The sequence below is a fragment of the Pinus tabuliformis genome, chromosome 4_2, assembly GCF_031772625.1.
Source record: "Pinus tabuliformis cultivar Carrire ecotype Pingquan chromosome 4_2, CPIR1, whole genome shotgun sequence".
NCBI lineage: Eukaryota > Viridiplantae > Streptophyta > Pinopsida > Pinales > Pinaceae > Pinus > Pinus tabuliformis.
The window spans coordinates 334942900-334967045 of record NC_142304.1 but is presented as its reverse complement, the minus strand read 5'-3'; positions in this window follow the sequence as shown (position 1 = coordinate 334967045).

The following is a 24146-nucleotide window of genomic DNA, read 5'->3' as shown; positions in this document are numbered from 1 at the left end:
TATTTGGACCCAGGTATTGGTTCTAAGTGGTTTTGGACCATGGTAATGAGTAAGGCCTAAGACTATAAAAGGGGAAGGAGATCCTTAGGAGGGGGCATTCACTCAAGCATTGAATATCTTATGAAGAGTAAAGATCTAGAATACTGGTCATTGGGTTATGGTGCATAGTTGGATCTGAATCAAGGAGGAACCTGAGCATTAGGAGAAGGATAATTTCTATTGATGGGTCAAGATATTAAGGCTTGAAGAGAAGTATCTTTGTGTGATTTTGATATGTTATATTTGGTGCATGACTTGATCTATAAATCTGATAATCTGGGTATAACTGATGTCTGAATAATTGAAAAGGGTAAATTATATTTTATAGATCTGTACATAGGTTCAGCATAGCAAAGGTGCGTATACTCGCAGGGTAGGTAATTCAAATCAGCGTATACATAGGTTTGCCTTAATATAGAAGTGTTTGCACACAGGTTTCACATATTGAAGTAGCGTACATCTCACAAAATATGTTTTAGCTACTTTTGTTTATTGCTGCAGTGTTCTAGATTCAGGATTGGTGTCTGGTTACTATTACTATTTTCTGGCTACAGCATTCAGAGAAGTGATTGTTTGATTCAGATTTGTTTGGTGCAAAGGAGATTGGTTGAAGCAGATATAGTTGATGTTTAATGGATTTTATTGATTGATCTAGTCTAAAAATTTATGAAACGTGGTCCCTGGAAGAAAAGAGAAGGTTGCAGCCTTCTCTAGGTCAGCACCTGCATACCAGCACATCAGCTAGTACAAGAGCTAAGGGGGTTGTAGCTCCCTTCCAAGAGAAGCTGGAGAACGAGAGAAGGTTGTAGCCTTCTGTAGGTAGAAGCATGTGTACTGGTATAAGACTGCACCGGTACAAAAATATTGTAAAAAGAAGTTTCTTATTAAAAGAAGATAGAGACGAATTGCAGCATGTGGTTTTCACCCACATTGGGTTTCCACCTTATATCTTGTGTTCATATGTGTGATGATCTATTCTGTTTTACTACACCTATTTACTGTTCTTATGGTTAATGAAGTTCTGATGCATTGATTAAAGATCAACATTTAATGGATTCACTGAATCATAAGTTACGCTGGTTGCTTTAGACACAGTTGCATATATACGCAGTTTCCCATAACCGAAGTAGCGTATATGTATCTGAGAATGAAAATGAAAAGTGATTGATTTGATAGCATTGATTCACCCCCCCTCTCAGTATTATTTCCAACAGTTACACACTCTTCAATCCATTCAAACTTCTTTCCTTTTCGCTGTAAAGATGTAACATGATAGGAAATTTGTGAGAAGTTCAGGATGGACCTCCTATAGTAACCTACTAGTCCCATGAATGATATGACCTCATCCACATTCCTAGGAGTTGCACATTCCATTATAGCTTTGATATTTTCTGGGTCCACTGCTATACCTTCCTTAGAAACAACATGTCCCAAGTAATGAATTTCAGTCTGAAGGAAATTTCACTTATTAACCTTGGCATACATTTGTTTAAAAATGCAGCAAGAAATTCTCAATTGATTTTGTCGTGGTCAAAATGAGAAAATTTGAATTTCCACACCAATAGACAACTTAGATGCAGTTAATTGAGGTGACATGGCTCTTGTCACTTAGTTATATTAGTAAATTTTATTTAGAGGAGTTCTAATTGAGTTAAGAATATGTGATTGCTAATTTGTAGCAATCAAGGTCATTTATTTCAAGTTTTTTTCAATTAAACTAGTTCTAACTATTGGAGGAACTAGTGGAAGATCAGTTGTGCAGTGGGACTTCAGTCTAACATAGCGATCATCTAGTTAGCTAATTAATCAACCCAAAATAGCTAGTGCATGCAGAGAATTCGAGTTCCCCTGTTGTGGTGGAGATTCCAAGGCAATCTAACATCAGTTGTAGACTAGTCTTGAGTGTACATGTGTTGCATGTAGTGAGATGATCAACCTTGGGAATTGCACAACAATTTTGGAGGAATTTCCTAAATAATAGGGGCGTAATTTCTCAGTATTTCCACAAGGAAATAGGGGCTCAAGTAGAGGAAAAAATTGACTAATTCTGGGTCATAGCTTCTCAGTGAGTAGAGAGATAGGTTATTAACTTGCAATTTGTGCTTAGTTAAACAAAGCAATTGCAATACATCTCTATTCATCATATTAATGCAAGCAGGAAAGGGGTTTTTAGTAGATTGTTTTCCCCTAGAAAAATACTATGTGCATGTGTGCTATTTCTCATTTCATGTTTGTGATTGATGTTCTAAATTGTGAATTGAATTCTGCTGAGTAGAGTAGGATTATGTCTTGTGATTTGGATTAAAATTTCATGAGCAATTACAATTCTACATCATAATTTCCACATGGTATCAAAGCAGGATTCACATTAGAGCAAGAATTTTGAAGTTGTTTCTCAGGAGGTTTGATTTTGTAGATTAGTGTAGCAGGATATCTATAGAGTCAATACTATTACCTTAAACATGTTGATACTAGAGTATGCCTTGGAAGGAAACTCTAATTTCATCACATGGGAGGATCACATGGAGGAGGTATTGGACAACAATGGATTGCTAGAATATGTCAACATAGACATCACAAAACCATAGGTATCTTATGCCTAGATCATTTCTTAGTGGAAGATAGATGTAGCCAAGGCAAGGATAATAATATTGGAGGGAGTGTGAGATCACATTGTTCCAAATATCCATGGGAAATAAAATCCTTTCATAATGTGGAAATAACTGATATAATTGTTCATGAATAGAGTGACCACATGAAGCTGGCACTCAAGGATAAAATTTGAAATGTCAAGATGTAGAAGAATGATACTATTCCACAATATCTAAGCAGGTTCATACAAGTTCATGATGAACTTGATGGGGTTGTTGTTAATGTTGCAAAATATGACTTGGTAAGAATATCCCTTCTAGGCCTTCCCAAGAGCTGGAATAACTACCAAGATTCAGCGAACAACCTGGAGAAACTACCAAATTGGTAATTCTTATGGTATGCTTTGGTATAGGAGGAAATAAGGTGGAATACTAGAGATGGGACTTCATCCAAGGGAGAGTATGAAGAAAACTTTGCATTGGTTGGAAAGGGAAAGAAGGGAAAAGGGAAGAAATCTCATACCAAATCAGAATCCATCTAAGGGGGCAAGAAGAAATATTTTTCCAAAATTAAATGCTTCAATTGTGACAAATTTGGTCGCTATGCTACAATGTGTCCACACAAAAAGCTGGGCAAGAATAACTTAGGAGGAGCAGCAGGTGAAGCCTTGACTTGATAGTTCGAGCTTGACTTCACCCTTATCATATGCATGACCAACACAATGATGGGGAGCATGTGGTACTTGGAATCGGGTGCAGCATTCCACATGACAGGGTGTAGAGAGTTTTCAAGTGACTTGGAGGAGAAATATTTTCATATGCACATTGATCTGGGGACGGCGAAAGGTATGGTGTGACTGGGATTGGTACACTCACCTTTCAGAGGGAGTTGGGATCCCCTCTCAAACTTAAGGATTTCATGTTTGTTCTGGGCCTAAAGAAAAATCTCATCTCTCTTGCAGTTTTGGAAGACCGTGGTTATGATGTGATCTTCAGCAAAGGAAAATCATCCTTGAGAGACACAACCATGGGGCAGGTGAAGCATCTCGGGGTTCGTATGAAGAACATGTATAAGCTAGATGTGGAAAATAGTCTTGCATTAAGCACTAAGGTGGAGAAAGTGTAGGGCTATGATGTTGGTGAACTTTGGCACAAAAGAATTGGCCATTTGCATCATGGTGCCTTAAATATTATGTAGAAAATAACCACTGACCTCCCCAAAGGAGCACTTGAGTAGCAGGATGTATGCAAAGGATGTACATTGGGGAAGTATGCAAAATCCACATTCCATGACTGGGACAACAAAGCACATGTAGTCTTGGAAAGGATCCACTTTGATGTATGTGGACCTTTCTCGATAACCTCCACTTCCAGACACAAATATTTTTTCATTTTTATTGATGACTTCTCAAGGAAGTGTTAGATATTCTTCATGCTGAAGAAATATGAGACATTCTCAAAGTTCATAGAATTCAAGGCACTAGTTGAGAAAGAAACTAACAAGAAGGTGAAGGCTCTCAGGATCGATAATGGAGGAAAGTACGTGTCAAATGGATTCAATAATTTCTATGCGAAATATGACATTTGACAAGAGCTGACAACACCCCACAACCCACAATAGAATGGGGAAGCTGAGAGAAATAACCATAGCATTGTGGGAGTAGCGAGGGCTATGTTATATGACCAAGGCCTACTACTACATTTGTGGGTAGAGGCATGTGACACAACAGTCTATTTGCAGAACTAAAGTCCTCGTCCTATTCTTGGCATGATTACACAAAAGGAGTATTTCTCGGGGAGAAAGCCATATGCGCACTTCATGATTTTTGTAGCCTTTGTCTACTGCCATGTCTCAAAATAATCAAGGAAGAAGCTTGAGTTGAAAACAAAATTGGGGGTATTTGTTGGCTACACAGAAACTCCTCACAACTAATGTGTGTACTTGTTATCCCTCAAAATGATAGTTGTGAAAAGGGATGTAATGTTTGATGAGTAGAAAACAATGTGGTGCTCTATTGAGAGGGAGCTTCAGATCCCACTAGAAGAGGAGATTTTAGCTCCAAAGGAGGAGCCTCAGGAAGTTGTGGAGTAGCCAAAAATTGAAGAGCAGAGAGTGGAGACATCCACTTAAGCATAACCATCTATAGAAGGTAGGAAAAGGACCAGGGATGATAATATACTTGTGTAGGATGCAAGGGAGAATGTGGGAGCTCCTTCATATTTGTGTAGGAAGAGGAGGCCACCTATCAATAAAATGTCTGCATGGCTCTAATGATTGAGCTTGTAGAGAGTGAGCCATACTCTTTCAATGAAGTAGTAGATAAACCTATATGGGTTGATGGAATGATGGAGGAATATGAATCCATTCTAGAGAACAATGTTTGGTATGTGGTTCCAATACTAGCAGATAAATCAGTTGTGGGTTCGAGATCTATCTTCAAGGTAAAGCATGCAGTAGATAGAAGCATAGAGAAGTATAAGGCCAAATGTTTTTCCAAGGGATACTCTCAAGTTGAGAGAATTAACTATAATGAGACATTTTATCCTGTAGCAAGTTACTCATCTATTAGATCAATTCTCGAATTGGTTGTGCAGATGGGGCAGAAGATCCATCAGATGGATGTAAAAACAATATATTAATGGGGTTATTGAGGAGGAGGTGTACATCAAGAAACCAGATGATTTTGAGACATTTGATTAGGAGTATAATGTGTGTAGACTCAAGTGAGCATTGTATAGTCTCAAACAATAACCTCGTGCTTTGTACACTAAGATCAACAACTATCTCAGTGGTTTGGGTTTAACCGAAAGTGAAGTGGATGAAAACCTCTATCACATCTTGGTAGAAGGTAAATTGTTTATTATTGTCTTATATGTTGATGATTTGATTTTAACTGGTGATGAGAAGCTGATAAGGTCTTGTAAGGAAAACCTTGCAAGGGAGTTTGAAATGAAGGACATGGGTCTCATGCACTACTTCCTATGGTTGGAAGTATGGCAAGGCGATGGGGAACTACTTGTGTCTCAAAGAAAGTATGCAAATGAGATGCTACATGGATATTGCATGGAGAGTTGAAAACCCATGGAGACACCTCTAGTTACCAACTGGAGGAAGGAGGATGCCAATTCAGGTGAAGTGGATGCTACCATTTATCAGAACCTAGTGGGTTCACTGATGTAGCTTGTGAATGCATGACCAAATATGTGATATGCAGTTAATTAGCTAAGCCAAGTTATGGTTAGGTTGACCAAATTGTATTGGAAGGCAGCTAAGCATGTTTTATGGTACCTCAGAAGCACTATCTAGTTTGAACTATGGTACAAACAGATAGAGGGAGTGAAATTGTGTGGCTTCACATCATGTGGAATTTTCAATTTTGGGTCCATAGTTGTTTCTTGTCATAGTAGGAAGCAAAGATCGATGGCATTCAACTTGACATAAGCAGAACACATGGCTACAAGTCAGGCAACATGTGAGGTGATCTAGATGAGAAAGATACTTTTGGGATTGTTTGGTTAGATGATGGATCCAACCGTCATCTACTATGATAATCATAGTTGCATCAAGCTCTCTGAGAATATTGTATTTCATGATCGATACAAACATATAGATATCTAGTATCACCATTTACGAGACTATGTACAGAGGTAGATAATGTTGCTACAATACATTCCGACGAAAGAACAAGATGCTGAAATTTTGACAAAGGATTTGTCAAGAGGGAAGTTCAAGTTAGAAAGGTGCAGGATATGGGTGGTTGATAATCCCTTTCTTGCTGAGAGGGAGTGTTGAAAAATGCAACAAGAAATTATCAATTTGATTTGCCCTGGTCAAAATGAGAAAATTCGAATTTCCACATCAGTAGACAACTTGGATGCAATTAACTGAGGTGACATGGACCTTGTCACTTATTTATCTCAATAAATTTGAGTTAGAGGAGTTAGAGTTTAGTTAAGCATGTGTGATTTGTAATTTGTAGCAATCAAGGTCAGTTATTTCAAGTTGTTTTCAGTTAAACTAGTTCTAACTGTTGGAGGAACTAGTGGAAGGTTAGTTGTGAAGTGAGACTTTAGTCTAACTCAATGATCATCTAGTAACTGATCAATCAACCCAAAATAGCTAGTGCATTCAGAGAATTCGAGTTACCAAGTTGTAGTGGAGATTCCAAGGAAGTGTAACATCAGTTGTAGATTAGTCTTGAGTGTGTAAGTGTTGCATGCAGTCAAATGATCAACCTTGGGAATTGCACAATAATTTTGGAGGAATTTCCTAAATAATAGTGGCCTAGTTTCTCAAGAATTGTGCAAGGAAATAGGGGCTCAAGCAGAGGCAATTGCACAATAATTTTGGAGGATTTCCTAAATAATAGTGGCCTAATTTCTCAAAAATTGTGCAAGGAAATAGGGGCTCAAGCAGAGGCAAAAATTGACTAAGTCTGGGTCAGCGCTTCTCAATGAGTAGGGAGATAGGTTATTCACTTGAAGGTTGTGCTCAATTGATAAAGATAATTATAATGCTCTTTATTCATCAGATTAATGCAAGCAGGAAAAGGGGTTTTTAGTAGATTACTTTCCCCTAGAAAAATACTATGTGCATGTGTGTTATTTCTCATTTCATGTTTGTAATTGATTTTCTAAATTGTGAATTGAATTCCACATAGAAGTAGAGTATGGTTATCTCTTGTGATTTGAATTAAAATTTCATGAGCAGGTACAATTCTACATCATAATTTATATAACAATTGATGCTCTCTCAGCAATATTTACTCTGTTGATAAGTGTTATTCTCTTCCTCATTATTAGAATATATCAATATATCATAAATGAAAACTATCACAAATTTGTCTAGATAAGGGCGCAACACACTATTCATCAAAAACATGAAAGTAGATGGAGCATTAGTAAGACCAAATAGAACCACTACAAACTCATAATGACCAACCTAGTACGAAATGTAGTTTTGTAGATGTCCTCTTCTTTGATGCATACCTAATGATATTTGGATCTCAAATCAATATTTGAGAACAATGCTACTCCCTTCAAATGATCAAACAAGTCATCAATTTGCAACAAAGGATGCATGCTCTTATTCGTCACCTTGTTCAACTGCATGTAGTCAATGCACAACCTCAGAGTACCATCCTTCTTCTTCATAAACAACATTGGTGCACCCCAAGGCAGCACACTTCGCATTATGTATCCCTTATCAAGAATTTCCTTAAACTGCAACTTTAATTCCATAAACCCTTGAGTGCTCATCCTGTAAGGTGCCTCTGATGTTGGTGTTGCTCCTGGGACCAACTCAATAGAAAAATTCACTTCCCCGTGAGGTGGTAATTTTGAAATCTCTGTCGGAAATACATCATAAAACTGCTACAAAAATTCCTACCTCTTCAATACTTCAATATCCTCAACATCCTTCCCCTAGTCACTGGAAACATGTAGTATAAATAATACACATATTTTCCTACAATTGTGCTCAACCTGTATCACTGTAACCATTCTCATTGATGTATTATTCTTCTTTCTTTGCAATATTCTCTTCTCTCCATCATAGTCCAAGCAATCAGTTGCCTTCTTGTAACAATCTACCTTAGTCCTATGAAGGTAAAACAAATCCATACCCAAAAACATGCTATATGAACCCAATGGAAGCACATTTAAATGTGTTAATGTAGGCATACCATTCAACTCGAATGCACAAGATCTCACTCGATGATGAACTCTCTTCTGGGTCCTTTTAGACAACTTCACCAACCACGTCTTTGCATGCACTTATTTACTCAAGCCACACTTATCCACAAGGTCAAGATTAACATAACTATAATTAGACCCAAGATCAATAAAAATGGAAACAACTCGATCACATAGCTTACCTTCCATCTCAATAATGGATGCTTGGTGATCCACCTACTTGTTATCAAATGTTGCATAGATATGAGGAATTCTTTGTCCAACATCCCCAAATGATTTTGCCTCCTGAGCACTATAAATATGAGTTTTACCAACCTGGTAAAACAAACAGTCCTTCTTGTAATGATCCTTGCAACATATCCAATGTTGCAATGGTTCTCTGCCAATACCCTTACTCTGTTGCTCTCCGGGTTGAGATTCATGTCCATTATCTGTTGTGCTAAACTTCTTGTAAGGAGCCATATTTTATTTCTCACCTGCATCCTAAGATATTTCTCACTTTGGAGGCCATTTTCCTTTGGTCTTGTTATTACCTTTCCAATCACACTTAGGATCAGTCTTACACTTCGACTACTCATAACAATATTTCAATTTCCTGATGACTTCCTCCAATGACTAAGGCTCATCATACTCAATCTAATCCTTGAATGCTAATGGAAGTCCACTAAAAAACCTTTCAAACTTAGCCATGTACTCTTCTAGAAACTCAGTTGTGCACTCTTCCTCTGAAATAGTCCCCATCTTTAGCTTATATAAATACTAAGCCTTCCCAACGTAACATATCTTTGACATGTACTTCTTCCTGAAGAGTCTTTTGAACTCATGCCAACTCAAATCCTTCGTCCTGATACCTCTGACCCACTTTACATCTTCCTACTATATATCTACCTTTCCTTTGAGACTAAAAATATCTATCCTGACTTTCATATTCTCTGTATAATCATGCAACTCAAATAACTTCTTCATCCCATGTAGCCAAGATTTTGCATCTTCCAATTTCTTCATTTCTCCATCAAATGTAGGAGGTTTGGTTTTATTAAACTCATCTGGAAAGCATCCCTTCTCACTCCTCTTGTAAGGATGACAAAAATGATGACCATAACTAGAATAGAACCCATAACCACTACCTCTCCTGTTAGGTGTATCCATCCATCTGCCACCTTTGACCGTGTCATCCTTGTCCGACCTATGATCTCCATGAGACTTGCTACCATATGCCCCATTTTTCCTTTCCTCATGTTCATAACTGATTCATGGTTGTCCCCATCCCTGCAAATCTAATAAGCCTTGAAGGATCACTACATTGAACTCAACTTTCTTTTCCTTAGCCCTAGAAATCCTTTCCTGTGACTGAATTATCCAATCATTATATGCCTTGCAAATTTTGATATCTTCCTTCTAACTTCTCAAGGTATTTGCTATGTAAGGAGAATACTCTTCCCCATGCTTCTCAACTGATCTATAAGAAGAGACACATGAACTCTAATCCACCATTTTGCATGTCATCTTTGATATTCTTCTTCTTGCAAACATATCATGTCAAACAAACCAAATATAAACATAATCAAACATACCTTTGTAAAGTTTAGGGGAGTCTATCTCGTCTGCAAAAATCAATCCACATTAGCACTATATATATATATATATATATATATATATATATATAATGACACCATCATATCAAAATCATACATGATAACATAAGTTGTAACACTGGATATATACATGACAACCATAGCCACTACAACACATGCATATGACTAACATGCATGCATAACAATAACAACCCGCCCATCCAGTCCAAGTATTTGAACTTGGAAGCTCTGATACCAATCTGTAACATACCCATCACAACATTTACACACTTTTACAAGCTCGCATATTGTTACTATGACATGACCCAACCTCCTAGTTCTAGTTAAGGAAGTGGGGCCTATAATTAAGGCTTATTGTGCTTCCCTAGGAACCACAAATCACTCAAAGGTTGAACAAACACACTAGGTAAGTAATCAATGAGATGGAACCTTTTTTCTCTGACCTGAACCTATAGCTGCACCCTTGACAATGTCTACATGTGGTTGTGATCCTCCAACCACACTCACAAGCCTTGCTTTATGTGATTACGACCTCATATCTATAATTTTATGCTCGCGGTCCCAAGATTTGAGCCACCTTTCTAGGCTAGCCTCCAAACCATTGCCCTAAACTTCATGTAACTTTCCATAATCATATTTCTAAGAACTAAAATTCTAATCATTCAAACTTGAAGCCAAAACTTGACCTAGAATGACTAGAACACACTAGACATTTCATCAAACATATGGTAAACACATAAGCTACAAGTCATGAATGCATATCTAAGTATAAATCTTTGAACTTTGTCTGAAAATTACCAAGAAAGTCTAATTCCCTCTCAATTAGCTCCAACCACACTAGTTAGTCCATGCATTCATCAACCATTCATTAACTTATCAAAGCATAACAAGATCCATAGCTAGAGAACATATTAAATAATGCTTAGAACAAGAATATAACTAGATTTTTAACAATGATAGAACAACCATCAAAGAAACATAACAACATGTACAAATTATCATATATCATAATAGAAACATAACTCACATTAACATATGCAAAATATAATCAATTCAGGGACTTCCACGTACCTCCCAACCGTAGCTTAAGATGAACCAAACCTTTCTCTCAACCAATCACACCCGTGCCATATTCCAAACATGAATGTGGGATATCATGAGATAAACCAATAATTAAAAAAACAAGGGAATATAGATGTTAAACTAGCTCCAACCTCAAACTACCGTGATCTCATCTAAACTAGTTCTGAGGTCACAAAACCAAACCAAGCTTGGATGCCTCAAATTTTTTCACTCTACTTTGATGAATTTTCCTATCTCAACCCATGTGTAAAGGGATTCATGGAGAAAAATGTCTCCACCCCCAACCCTTGGGAAATTTCCTAAGGCCACCTCACCTGGTTCCAAAACCTTCTAGCAATCCATAGCTCAACCAAGAAATGAATCCCATCACACCATGGATATCCAGGAAATGGCAAGGCAATGTTAAAACCACTGAAAAACCTGGAAAAACCCATGCCAATAACAACAAATGGTCCAAATAAACAAATGCATGAACCATGCATTCACACCTCAACTAGGAAATCACACATGGAACCTGTTACTTGCAAAATCTTCCTACTGAAGTTGTTGATCCAACCTTCTCCTTGCCTTCCTTTTCCTTCCTTTGCTTGCTTGTTTTGTTTCCTCTCTTGGTGATTTATCTCTCTCTCTGAAACTATCTCCAAAGCCAATCTGAAAAAAAAAGCTATGAACTGGTTCTCTGAAGAATTTTTATTATTGATGTCTCTATTTTATTCATTTTCCTTAATTCTCCTTCTAATTTCCTTAGCATGTAAATATGTGTCTCTTCACCTTCCTTTTCTCATATATTCCTTTATTTTCATAAATAAGTGTTAATTAATGTCTCTTTTCCTTTTCCAATGCCTTTTCCAATTTCCATAGCCATTAATAAACCAAAAGTGATTCTCACAATAATTCTTTTCCAAACATTCAACTTGGAATACATGTCCCATGACCTTGGTCTTATTTTTCCTTTATTAACCTTTATTCCATGAACTTTAACCCATGATTGTTACAATAAAATGGGCTCCTAAGGAAATTTATAAAATGATAGTAGAAATAATATATAAAGTTGGATTACCTCATCAAATTTTGGAGGGAAAAAAGAAAAACTACTTTTGCAACTTATCTCCCAACAATTTTACTCAAATTTCAAGTGGGAGCACTCGTTGGATGCATAATTTAATTCCTCGTCCAAGGAGTACCCATGTTGCATGCTTTCGATAGACCCTACTACATGAGAAATGAGAAATACATGAAAAATAAACCTTCTTCAATGGAGTACCCATGTTGCATACTTTCGTTGGACCCTACTACACAAAAAAATGAGAAATACATGAGAAAACGTGATTGCAATCATGTTTTCTCATGTATTTCTCATTTTTCATGTACTAGGGTCCATCTAAATTATGAAATATGATTACTCCTTAGATGAGGAACTAAATTCTGCATCGAATGAGTGCTCCATCTCGAAATTTGAGTAAAACTATGGGGAGATAAGTTGAAAAAAAAACTTTTTATTTTAGTATTATTTTATCTTTTTACATTTTTACTCCAAAAATGGTGAACTCCCCCATGGTTGACATAATCATCTTGAATATTATTAATTCTTATAAAGTTGATTTTGGTTGTACATTTTTTTAGGTCCATTTTTAACCTCAAAATTTCTCTAATGCTTACTGTGAGTAGAGGGATGAGGAGTAACCCTCACTACTTTCAGCCACACCCTCCTGGAATTATTTCTGAGATGCCATCAAGGAACAACACTACCCTGTAAGGAGCTATGAAGATAAGTACATAAAATGGAACAAACTATGATAGGAAAGGGATGAAGATGTTTCGAAGTTCACGAATATTTTTCATAACCTACACAAAAGTTGGTTACAAGGATTCTGAGTGCCATTTGGTACTCAAGTACTATTTCTATCTGCAAAAATACAAATGGAATTCTTGTACATCTCCTTTCTTGGTGAAGTGTACAAATATGTTGTCAAGATCAAGCAAAAAATTATACAAAAGAAGTGAGTCTTTGGATCTGTGAATGTGAAGCAAGGAAAAGGCACCCCCAAACCACAAAAAAAAGGATAGAGTCAAGATGGGGTGACCTAAGACAACGCATCAAAGACATAATAAAATAATAACACCATGAAGATGAATAAGGACATAGGAAATGGGTGTGAGTTCCATAAGAGCCCAAGCCACAACACAAATAGTTTCGCACTAAGCAATCATTGGTGGCTGAGCTAAAATCTTCAAAGTCAGATGCATGTTCCAAATCTAGGCCAAAAATTGATAAGGGGAAACATATTATTGATGCAAAAACTACTGCCATCATTTCCACCACCAAGGTCTAGAATATTGAGCCCAAATATCCAGAGGAGGGGATGTGTCTCTTCCACTAACAAATGTGGGTTAAGGGTTCTCTAATATAGTTCATTGTCAACAATGGGAGCCAAAAGAAACTTATCTCAGTAGAGGTTGTTAATTCAATAGGCCTTCCAAACACACCACAATTGAAACCATACACCATCAGGTGGCTCGACCAAGGGTGATATTTCTGCGCCATCTAGTAGTGTCACCTTCCCTACAACATCAAGCCCTTCATAGAAGAGGTACTCTGTGATTTTTCTCCCATTTAAGTTTGTAATGTTTTATTAGGCCAACTATACTTATGGAAGCATCATGTTGTGTATGACTCTAGACCTCATACTATTATTATTACTTTTGTAACAACCCTATTCAAAAATCCATGTAAAAAGTTAATAAATGGAAAACAAGACCTTGGTCATGGGAAATGTATTCCAAGCTAAATGTTGGGAAAAAACATAGTGATGTGGATCACTTGTAATTAATAAATTGATAAGGAAATTGGTAAAGGCAGTGTCAAAGGCTTTAGAAAGGCATGAGGCATTAATTGGAACTTTATTTATGAAAGTAATGGAAATTAGGAGAAAAGGAAGGTGAAAGGTCATAGGTTGCATGTGAGGAGGAAAATGAAGGAAAATTGAAGAAAATAGAGGCCCCATTAATAAAAGGGATTCTCAAGATCAATGTGTAACCCTTTTGTCAGTTTAGTTTTGGATCTCTCGTTCTATTCTCTCTCTCATGCTCTTTGAAACTTAGATTTTTTCTTGGAGCACTCTTGGAGGAGTGTGGCATACTTAGAGTTTTGGAGTGAGAAGGCAAAGGAAGAGAAGGAAAGTGCAAGAGGACATCGGGATTAGAAACTAAAACAGGTTTTTCTTGTAGGTATTGAGTTGCATGTATGATTTCCTTGATATTTTTTGCATGCATGGCATATGCATGTGGTTTCTTGGTTATGATCTGTCATTGGCATAAAGGAATGCTTGGATTGATGATGGATTTTCTTAGTCTTTCCATTTCCTAGATATCCATGATGTTTTGGTTTTCTTTTCTTTTGTTTTCTAGTTGGTTCTCATACTCCTTTGGCTGTGGGTTGAGTTATTAGTTCTTGGAGTATTGGTTGGACAAACGCTCTAGAGCCCTGTAACAACTTCACTTGGGTTACTAGTCTTGGATCCTTGGTTGGACAAACACTCTGGAGCCCCTTGGTGGGTTAGTTACTAGTCTTATAGCCTTGGTTGGAAAAAACACTTTGGAGCCCAAGAATAGTTGTGGGTTGGGTTACTATTCCCAGAACAATGGTTAGAAAAAACACTTTGGAGCCCTGGACAACTTGGGTGGAGACCAATCTGGTGATGGTTAGTGATGCCTGACTGTGAGGTGGAATCACTTGTTGAGGGTTGAGGTCGTTTGGATTTAGGTAGCCCTAGTTTGGTTTTATTGGATGTGTTTCATGAGATCCCACATTCATGCTTGGAAAATGGCACGAGGGTGACTAGATGAAAGAGATATTTGGGTCAACCTAATCTATGGTCGGGTGGTTCATGGATGTCCCAGACCTGGTTTCATTTTGCATATGTTAATAATAGATTCTTTCCTCTTGTATTTAATGGGTAAATATACTTGTTTATATGTGGTATTTATTTCTAAAATATTCTTGTTATATATGTTGATTATATGTTGGTTATGAGCATATTTTATGACAATGATGATGTGTGGATGTCATCATGTTTTGATTTGTAAATTAATGAAAAATGAAAATATGACCTAATAGATGGTAATGTGGCTAATGTGATAAGGTATCAATTCTTCTTAGCGATTCTCAGATAAGTATGAGACCCCTATGCTCAAATCTATTGTTATGACTTGTAGAATGCATATTTGTGTCATGTTTGACAAGATGCATGTCATGGCTAGTAGGGGTCTAGTTAAGTCCTTGTTCAAGTACTTGCATTTGTATCATTGTTTCGATGTTACTTTTTATTTCTGGAAGTTCCATGAAGTTATGGGCAGTGGCTAAGTCTTGGCCCTTAAAAGTGGCATAGAATCTAAGGTCGCAGGCTTAGAACTAGATGAAAAACACCCTAATCACTTGCATGCCCTTGCTGTGAGAGCAACTAGAGGGCCCCAGTTGCATGAATTCCCATGTCATGGGAGAGACTAAGGCTCTAGGGAAGTGAAGTGTCAAGTTGTCTCTGGGGTTGATCACCTGGAAAGGTTGGTTAGCTCCTGGAGTTTCTTTGACATGTGTAGAAGTTCAGATTGGTTGTATTTTGTTTGTTCCACTTCCTTATCTGTACATGGGGAGTTGAATTAGATCATAATGGCCTCTCATCATATGTTTACCCCAGTGGACCGATTAAGTTGGGTAAAGGTGGAAGGGCGGTGGTTATAGAGTGGTATTAGAGCATGGTTCACCCCTTGGACTTGATGGGCAGTGTGTTGGTCATGAATTCATTTTGGTTGCATATATTTATTCCTTATGCTTATGGTCTATGTGATTGTTTCATATGCATGGCATTGGTTATAGTTTCAGTGGTGTCCTCATGTGAAAAGTTGATGGATGTTATTATATGTGTTCATCATGAGTGTATGTTGGCTATGCATTGGTTGTGCATGTCAGTGCTTATATATTGTTATGCATGCATTGATATGGTTGTAGTTGTCATGCATGAGGTCATGGCATGTAGTTGGTATGGTCATGCATCGATGACTGGATAATGATTGAAATAATTATTAAATTCTGATATGATTATGTTTAAATATATGGATTGCACTAATCTGGTTGATCTTACAGATGATATATCCTCCACTGAGCTAAACTCAAGTATGTTGGTTTGTTTATGATTTGGTTTAACTGGCATGATATACCTTGCAGAAAGAAAACACCAAATATGACTATCAAGATGGTAGACTACAGTGCTCGAGACTCTCCTTATGGATCAGATGAGCATCGTGGTGTTCGGAATTCTTCTGAATTAGCAGACACATTGAGAAGTTTGAAGGAAGAAAGAAGAAGTTGCAAGGCAGATAATTACATAATCATTCAAGCATAGGAGAAATAAGAAGAAGTTAATGTAGTAATCCCTTAGAGTTTTTTAGAATTGTGGAGATAGGGACCACTTCGGATCAGCCATGGACAAGAAGATAGGAATAATGGGGCATATGGTAGTAGATCTCATAGTGGGAATAGGTCATGTTATCACTCCGTAATTTTCCTAGGTTGAGGAAGAAAACTACAAAGGTAACCACAAAACCACTTTTAAAGTTGGGATCTAACCCTTCCAGCTTCAAAGAGGGATCTCTCTGTATGATTTAGATTTCTTCTTTAGATTTTAGGATAGTTATTTAAGTTCAAGTTGGGTTTTTCAATCATGTTGGAAAAGTCCATTTGGCATGGATTCATAATATTTTGAGTAATCAATCATAAAAATAACAGAGACACTGTAACAGGGCAGGGTAGGAAAACTCTTGGATCTTATAGAGTGCTTGTGGTGTGAATGAGATGAATCAAATTTTAGGATCGGTTTAAATATAGAGCATACATAGATGAATTCTATAGTTAAATATCAGAACAAAATATTGATATTGTTAACAAGCTAGAGATGAGTACACTTAAGCAAATTCAACCCTTAATCTTCCTACAACAATAAAGAGGGAAAAACATATGGAACTGAGGAAAATAAATAATCTTACATTCAAGAAAACATCACCAATTTCTTGAAATGGGAATCTTAAAACACACATTCTCTGTATTTCTGTAAATTGATCACTTTGAGTATAATCCATGGTTCACTTCATGTAGGAATTTATAGGGTAAGTTCCTTAGATAGAACACCAAAGCACACCACTCAAAGACAGATCACAAATCAATACACCAGTATTATTGATGTGGTTAAAACCCTCAAAGAGGGAAACATTCCATGGCCTGAACCAACGCGATCACTTCAGGAAATTTATTAATAAAAGAAAGAAAATTTACATAATCTTCTCTCATGAACTTTCACCTTACAAATGACCCTCCATGCTCTTTAAATAGAGATCATGGACCAATTAGGTGCTAAGCCACAGATCAAGTGTTAGTAATATCGAGGAGAGAATGAAACATCAGATCACTTCATGTCTAGAACATATTGTGACCGTCAGATTGTAAGTTACAAAAGTACATAGTAAAGAAACACACTTTACCTAACTCTACACTAGACCAAGTTATACTTGACTATTTCCTATGTGTTAGAATATCCTAACATCCCCCTTTAAGAACAACTTGGGATAGGATCGAAGGATGTACAAATATGACACAATAGGAGAAGGAAGGAGGCATTAGAGCCTATCCCCCTTAGTGAAAACTTCCTAAACTCCAACCATAAATCGAAGTTTACTAAACTTTGCCTCTGTGAGAGCCTTTGTAAAGATGTTTGCAACTTGATCATCGGTTGAACAATATTGCACTTCAAGAACATGGTCATGAATGAGATTTCTGATGAAGTGCATGTGTAGTTCAATGTGTTTATTGCATTGATGTTGACCTTGATCTTTGCATAGTTGAATGGCACTTTTATTATCACACCAAAGTGTAGTCGAATGTTGCTGCTGAAAGCCAAACTTTGGTAGGATCTGGCAAAGCCACAAGGCTTCCTTACTAACTTCTATGACACCACGATACTCTGCTTCTGCTAAAGAAAGAGAAATGGAACTTTGTTTCTTGCAAGCCCATGTAATAGGTCCAGAACCAAGAGTGAACACATAACCTACAATAGACTTCAGATCATTAGGGTCACCAGCCCAATCAGAATCAGTGAAACCAACCCATAGAGGAGATGCTTCTACGCTGTAATGAATCCCAAACTAAATTGTACCTCAAACATACCGAAGTATTCTTTTAGCTACTTTCCAATGAATTTCATGTGGGTTTTGCACAAATCGAGAAATAAGGCCAACAACAAAGGAAAGGTCAGGACAGGTATGGGTCACATACAAAAGTTTTCCTACAAGTTGATGGTATAAGGTAGCATCAACTTCAGGGGGCTGGCTTACAGTCTTCCATGTGAAAGTGGTGTAGAAGACCACAAGCATAATTGGACTAGGAAAGGGAAATACCTTCCTTGGATTGCAAGACTTAAAGACCAAGAAAATAATGCAAGTGTCCTAAGCTTGTCATTTCAAACTACTTTTTAAGGCTGAAATTCAGATGGTTTATAAGGTTGGGATCACTACCAGTAAGGATAAGATCATCAACATAAAGAACAAGAATGATAAGAGACTTACCCACTTTCTTGGTGTAGACAATATTGTCAGAATGACACCTAGAAAAGCCAGTATCTAAAATAAAGTTATCCATTTTGGCATACCAAGACCAAGGGGTTTTCTTGAGACCATAAAGGGATTTCTTAAGCCAACATACAAGGCTAGAGTCTTTTTATATAAAGCCAAGTGGTTGTTCCATATATATTTCTTCATGCAAGTCCCCATGCAAGAAGGTAGATTTAACGTCCATCTAATGGACTTCCCATTTGAAAGAGGTAGCAAGGGAAAGAACAAGGTAGATTGACTTCATTTTTGCAATAGGGGAGAAGGTTTCAGTATAGCCAATTCCTTCAACTTGTGAAAAACCCTTAGCAACAAGACAATATTTATGTTTATCAACTTTTCCATTTGGTCCAAATTTGGTTCTGTAAACCCATTTTCATCTAACAAGTTTTCGTCCCTTTGGAAGAGGAACAAGATCCCATGTATCATTTGCCAATAAGGGACGATATTCTTCATTCATAGATTCATCCCAATCTGGATGGCCTGAAGCTTCTACAAAGGTGTTAGGATCATAATTTTTTGAATCTTGAGCCAGTAAATAAGAGGCTCTATCGAACTAGAATGTTTAAGTCACTAATCTGTAGGATCACTTGCAAGAGAACCTACTACATCCTGAGTAGCATAGACTGTTGGAAATAATACTGAGAGGGGGGGTGAATCAGTATTATCAAATTATTTTCAATTTATACAAGGATTTGCAGATCTGACTATTGAAACTTGCATATACCTTCCAGACTTATAATTTAATTTATTCTTCAGATGTTGATCATTAATCTGTGTGTCAGAACCATATAACAGTAAGCAGGAATAGAAAAGTAGAACAGACAGTCACATAAAAGGAACACAAGATATAAGGTTGAAACCTAATGTGGGTGAAAACCACCTGCTGCAATATGTCTCTATCTTCTTTCAATTAGAAACTTCTTTTTACAATGATTCTGTACTGGTGCAGTCTTATACCAGCACACAGGCTTCAACCTGCACAAGGCTACAACCTTCTCTCATTCTCCAGACTCTTCCGGAAGGGAGATACAACCTCTTTAGCTCTTGTACTAGCTGAGGTACTAGTACGTAGGTGTTGACCTATAGAAGACTTCTCTTTTCTTCCAGGGACCACGTTTCATAAATTTTCAAACTGGATCCATGAATATCAATCAAACATCAAATAGATCTACAATCAACCAACTTCCTTGTGCAAATACTAAATCAATAACTTTTCAGAACACAGTACCAGTAACCAGACACCAATTCAGAACCCTGAACACTGCAGTAATAGACAAAAGCAGCTAAAACATATTTCAAGGAAAAGTCCGCAACTTCACCAATAGAAACCTGCGTATGTCCGTGCCTTCTCTGTGGCCAACCTGCGGGTATCCGCACCTTCACTCTGTCGGTCCTGCGGACTTCGCGCCTGCACTATGTAAAACCTGCGGATATCCGTGCCTGCACTGTGACGATCCTGCAGATCTCTGCACCTGAACTGTGTCGGACCTGCGGGTATCCACGCCTGCGTTGTGTCAGACCTGCGGGTATCCACGCCTGCGTTGTGTCAGACCTGCGGGTATAGATAATTTTTCAGACTTCAATTATACCCCAAACTATCAGATTTACAGATCTGATCTTGCGCCAAAGAGATTTCGCCCCATCAGTAGATTCGTCTTGTAATGTTCAGGTTTCTCCTTGGTTTAGGTCCAGCTATAACTCACCAACCGATCACAGAATTTCAGATCTTGCTCTTCTTAAGATATTCAACACATTAGTGCCCAAACCAAATGATCTCCTTTCCTTTTTATAGTCTAGGCCTCACTCAAACCATGGTCCAAAACCATAGAGATCCAATACTAGGGACCCAATACCTGGGTTCAATACTTTAGATGCAAAACCACGGACCAAAACCATAGGATCAAAAATGTCGGACTAAATACCATGGACCAACCATAAGATTTCCCACGTGCGCACTTTTTCTCTGCATGAAAGTGCATGTACTTTACGTTCGCACTTTTTGTTCGGAGCACCTGCGTACATGTCCACAACTTTTGTTCAATGCACCTGCATATGTCCGTGACTTTATGAACAGAAACCTGCGGGTATATTATTTTCTACTATTTTGAGAGCCTGAACTTGTGATCTACTATTTGGGTTAGTTGCCATCAAGGACAACACTGATGTCATCAAGCCAAACCTGTGGTAATCCTGTGTCATAATGCCAACAATCTCCCCCTTTGGACTTGATGGCATCCCAAAGTCACTCAAAGTCTTTTCTCCCCCTTTGAAATCAAGGGCAAAGGGTTATGCACCCCCTGAGTACATGCTAAAATCTTTGCTCTGCTTTGCTATCCAAGCTCCCCCCGACATATAGGCAAGATCTGCAAGAAGATATTCTACAAAAGAAATCTGACATTATCCACCATAACAGACCTTCCTATCACCAAAGACTCATACATACAATTCCCAACCAAGTGGGAATATACAATTGACTCATCCACCCAACCAAATGGGGATACATGATAAGCACATTACATTATCCATCCCAGGCATAGTGGGGCAACCAAGATAGGCCGTTACATGACCTTGACAAAAGAAATATAAGACATAGAGGCAAAACATCAGCAGCATCTATCAATCATTATTCAGATCAGCATCCATGTTCTCCTTCTCCTCCAAGATCTTCTATAATAATGCCAACAATGCAATACTAGAAGAATATATGCTCCCCCTGAACCTGTGTCTACTGGTCTCTGACAGATCCATAGCAGACTCTTCTCATCCTTGCTTTTCCATATAAACCAGCGAATGTATGCATATACCCCATATGAAACTCGCGTACAACCAACAATCTCTGAAACAGATAAGATTCAACAACAAGATGATGCATCAACTACCCCTAGCTTTTTTCTGAGGTATTCAAAGGTCTCCCTGGGCAGTGGTTTGGTGAGAATATCAGCAACTTGTTCCTTAGAGGGAACATACTCCAATTTGACCTTTTGTTCAAGCACTTGTTCCCTGAGAAAATGATACTTGATTGGTATGTGCTTAGTCTTTGAATGCATGACAGGATTCTTTGAAATACTGATTGCACTTGTATTATCACAGAAGATGGAGATAGGTGGAGTACAAGTGATTTGCATGTCTTGCAATGTTTGCATCATCCAAAGGAGTTGTGTGCAGCAAGATGCAGTAGCTACATATTCTGCTTCTGCTGTAGATAATGCAATAGAGCTTTGTTTCTTACTGAACCAAGATACTAATCTAGGACCCATGAAGAATGCACCACCACTAGTGCTTTTCCTGTCATCCACGCTTCTTGCCCAATCCGCATCTGTGTATGCATGAAGTGTGAGATCTGTACCTCTAGGATACCATAAGCCATAGTTTTGAGTTCCTTGAAGATACTTGAAGATTCTCTTAACTGCCTGAAGATGAGTTTCCTTTGGATTTGCCTGAAACCTTCCAACTATTCCCACTGCATGCATAATGTCTGGTCGGGTACCTGTTAGATAGAGCAGACTACCAATCATGGATCTATAGGTTGGTTGATGTACGGCTACCGATTCATCATTTGCGCTGAGGCTGCATCCTGTCACCATAGGGGTACATACTGGTTTTGAATCCTCCATCCCATATTTCTTCAAGATCTGCTTGAGATACTTGGTTTGTGATAGAAAAATATCGTCTTTGTTTTGTTGGACTTGTAAACCAAGAAAATATGTGAGCTCACCAAGCATGGACATTTCAAACTCCTTTTGCATCACCAAGGCAAAATTTTGACTCATGTCTTCTTCATTGCTACCAAAGATGATATCATCAACATACACAACAAGTATTAGCATCTTTTCATTGTCAACCTTTATATATATATTGCTATTAGTTGATCCTTTTATAAAGCCTTGTTGATTGAGGTACTTATCCAACCGATAATACCATGCCCTAAGAGCCTATTTAAGGCCATAGAGAGCCTTTTTGAGTCTGCATACAATTTTTGGATCATTTCCAAGAATAAACCCATCTGGTTGTTCAATATATACTTCTTCCTCCAAGTCTCCATTCAGGAAAGCAGACTTCACGTCCATTTGAAATACTTCGAACTTCTGAAAGCTAGAAAAAGCAAGGAACATCCTTATAGCCTCAAGTCTGGCAACTGGTGCAAATGTTTCTTCAAAGTCTATGCCTTCTTGTTACGCATACCCTTTACAAACAAGTATTGCCTTGTTTCTAACCACATCCCCATTTTCATTTAGCTTATTTTTGAAGATCCATTTTGTCCCTATGACATTCTTATCTTTTGGTCTAGGAACCAACTCCCAAGTATTATTCTTTTCAATCTGCTCGAGTTCTTCCTCCATGACCTTGACCCAGCATTCATCTTTGCAAGCCTCTCTTACATTCTGTGGTTCAGTGGAGGAGAGAAATACTAGATAACTTGAAGCTTTTGAAATGGTTCTCCTTGTTTGTACACCTGCCTCTTTCTGCCCCAAAATTTGAGATTCTGGATGATTCTTCTGAACATATCTGGATGGAGTCTTTTCTTCTATCCTTATCTGTTCTTCTGGAGCCTCATGAGTTTCTTCTTTGTTATGAATCTAATTTGATGTTGACGGATAATCTTCGCCATCTTCGAAATCATCAGATTTTGCCTACCTAGGAGTGTTTCCTTCTTCATCAACCACTACATTAATACTTTCAACAATCTTACCAAGTCTTTTATTGTAACATTTGTAAGCTTTGCTGTGGGGAGAGTAGCCAAGTAAAATGCCTTCATCTGCTCTAGGTTCAAACTTGCCAAGATTTTCATCAGTCCTTTTAATGTAGCATTTGCTTCCAAAAATTTTGAAGTATTTTACCATGGGAGTCTTACCATACCAAAGTTCATGAGGAGTTTGAGTGCTGTTTACTTGGATGTTTGTTTGTTGAGAATAGTAACAACGGCAAATGCGGCTTCACCCCAGAAGGTTGTTGGAGTTCCAGACTCATCAAGCATAGCACGAGCCATTTGTTGAACCGTTCTGTTCATCCTTTCCACTACTCCATTTTGCTGAGGAGTCCTTGCAGCAGAGAATTCCCTTCTTATTCCATGTTCTTCACAAAAATCGAAGAATTCATCTGAGGTAAATTCCCCTCCTCGATCAGATCTGAGGCATTTGATTCTGCGATCTGATTCGTTTTCAACCAAAGCTTTGAATGACTTGAACTTTTTGAAGGCTTCATCTTTATACTTCATGAGTCCTATCCAACACATCCTTGAAAAGTTGTTAGTGAAAAATATGAAATACTCTTCTCCTCGAGGTGACCTTTTCCTAGTTGGACCACATATATCGGTGTGGACAAGTTCAAGTGGCCTGCTAGCTGATCCTTCCTTCTCAAGGAAATTAGTTCTGGTTTGCTTACCAACTTGACATGATTTGCATATTGTATTGTCTGGAATTCTGATGTCAGGAAGATCCCGAACTGCCTGATATTTGCATGCTTTCCTTATCTGAGAGAAGCTAAGATG